The following is a 2929-nucleotide window of genomic DNA, read 5'->3' as shown; positions in this document are numbered from 1 at the left end:
ACCTGCGGATTCCACCTTCGAATTTCTGGATTTTTGAAACCTACAAAAACGCATGAAAATAAAAACCACAAGGGCCCAGATCTACTAAAGATGACCTCCTGAGTCCAATGGTGAGGTTAGTTTTCTCATTTGACCACGTTAAGTATGAACACGAAGAGGTTGAAGCTTTGAGCTTCAACCATGGCACCCCACGATTCAGGGCTTTAAACTCACATGTTAAACGTTAGATCTACCCCATATGATCTCAAATGGATGGCAAAGGCATTAGATTGTGTTTAAATAAGCTTATAGTTTAGATATCACAAGTTGATAATATGCATGAATATGTTATTTTTGAAACACGATTTCTATGAGTATATAGCCATGGTTATTGCTTCCAACTTACTATATTAAGTGCCAGGAGATGATTAGAGCAATTGGTTTGTATTGATAGTGGCTGAAATATATAATTCGAAAGTTACAAAGTTTGGAGAATTTTGAGAAATTTTAGAGGTTTCTTGGCTATGCTCTTGCTATATTTCGTGTCTCCTTTTGTTGCTGAAGTATGCTACTCCTTTTATAGCCCAAAGGCTGCTTGGAAGTGAAGCAAGAAGCCTTGTTGCCTTTGTTGAAAGTTTGGTTTTTAAAATATTAAAAACCTTGAATTTTTGACCAATCCTTGACTCCATTCAATGCTCTTGCCTTGGGCATCAATTTTCTGCAGAAAAATGAAGACTTTGGAGGTGTGTCATACTTGGAGATCAAGCCATCAATTATCCATGCAATTTCCTTTAATTTTAATCTTAAAATAAGATAAAATTATGTCAAAAAATGGATAATATAGATGTGGGCTTTGTCTTGGTCGTGGGAGGCCCATAGTAACATGGCAAAGATGTTTGGACCACAAAAACTTGGCATCTTTTGGAAAAAAAACATTTTTGAGCAATGTTGATTTCATGCATTTTCCCAAAATTTAGCCAACTTCAACAAGGTGTAAATCCTTCAATTTTTGTCATATGAAGGAGATCTTGCACTTTTTGGAAACCTCAAAGAGTCCTCTAACCAATGTCTTTGGTCTCATATCAAAATGATTTTTGGTTCTCCTTGTGTGTCCATTTGAAAAAAGTGTCTTTTTGTTGACTTTGAAAATGACCTGTAATGTCTTTGGCCATATTTTTCAAATGGTGAATGCTATGACCATGGGATCAATTGCATTTGAAAGATAATTGAATTTCCTTCAAAATGAGCTTTGGTTGACATTTTTTGGATGAAGGATGAGAGAGTTATGATCAGTCAAAGTTGAGTTGACTTTTCAGGCAAAAACCCTAATTTTGAATCTTAGGGTTTTGTTGATTTTTGATCTTTCCTTGATGAATTGTGATCATCCAATGATCAAATGTTGAATCCTTTGACAAAATATGGACTTTGACAAAAAATTTCATTTTTGACTGTCAGTTGACTTTTTTGGTCAAACGGGTCGTCTGTTGACTGTTTGAGCTGCTGACGGTGCGTCTGAGTGAATTGAAGTTTGAAAATTTGTATGATGGTACTTTGAGATGTATGGATGTGTATAAAATCCATTTGAGCTCTCAAAAACTTGTTGCTCCTGTAAAAACAAGAAAAACCCTGATTAGGGACTGTTTGTGTAGGAGACAGTTAAGCGTACCTGATTTTTGTGCAGTGTTGAGTCTCTGCTAATCATGTGATATTCAGAAGACTTCTTGAACAAAAATCTTGGAATTTTGAATTGTGAAAGATTGATTTGATTGATTGTACAAATCACTGTGAATTGTACTGTCTGCAGTTTGTCTGTCAACCGACTGTTCGTGTACTGAAGCAGCAGTTAAAGTGAAAAATCAACCGTCAAAGTTAATTTTCTTTTTTTTTTTTTTTGTTGTTATTTTTGTTTTTGTTTTGTGTGAAGCATGAAAATTTATTTACATGACTTGTTAGAAACAGAAACATAATAAATAACTGATATTTACGGTATGCGGGCAAAATTACCGATAATAACCTGAAAATTGTTTACTGCACAGAAATAGAAATATTTGACTGGCAGAAAACACACAAGTTAAGATTTGATTTTTGAAAAAGAGATTTGAAAAGATTTTGAAAATAATGGAATATAGTACAAAGGTTAGTGGGAAACCAAAAACAATTGTTACCAGTATAGTGTGAGTTTCCTGCTTCTGCGCCTGCAAAAAGAGTTAACTCTGCATGATTGTGTTAGTACTATTTATCTGTAAATAAATAAATAGTATTTGTGATGTAATGAACAGTATTTGGCGTTTGCGTAAGAATAAATTCCTCTGTAAGCCAAGCTACTGTATAAGAAAAGTTTCTGAAATTTAAGTACTTCATATGCTAGGATATTTGAAATAAAAATCCATGATTATATGAAACTCTTAATTTTCAGATTGGAGTTTTCTTGAAAAAAGATGTGGGCAAATTTTGGGGTATAACAGATGTAAAGGGATTATATTGAGGTAATAGAGACTCTTGGATCATGTCTTGAGTTTTAGATCCATGCCCTGATTAAAAGTCAACTATCTTGGGGAATTAGGTCAAAAACCCTAATTGTCGACCAGAGGACAATGATGACTGTAGACTTTGAATTGAGGTGTAATGTCCAGTGGATCTTGTCATATGAGTTATTTGAAGATGATTGATATCTTTGAATGGTCCCCTAGGGCTTTTTAGGGTTTCCCAAAAGTGTTCCCTGATTTTAGTCCTTGATAAGGCTCCAAACCCTGGTCTGTTGATCTGAGTAATTCTGTACTTAGATGACTGGGTGTCTAATCAATCATAGGTGAAATAATGAAGCTCTTGAGTCTCATGATTGTGTTAGAGACTAATCCTCCTATTGATTGATCCTTTGCCTGAGTTTTCTTGTCTTTGAACACCCTCGATTGAATGTCAGACTGCTCTGGGTACTTACTTTGACTTGATG

The sequence above is a fragment of the Vicia villosa genome, unplaced genomic scaffold (assembly GCF_029867415.1).
Source record: "Vicia villosa cultivar HV-30 ecotype Madison, WI unplaced genomic scaffold, Vvil1.0 ctg.005800F_1_1, whole genome shotgun sequence".
Classification (NCBI taxonomy): Eukaryota; Viridiplantae; Streptophyta; class Magnoliopsida; order Fabales; family Fabaceae; genus Vicia; species Vicia villosa.
This window is presented reverse-complemented; position numbering follows the sequence as displayed.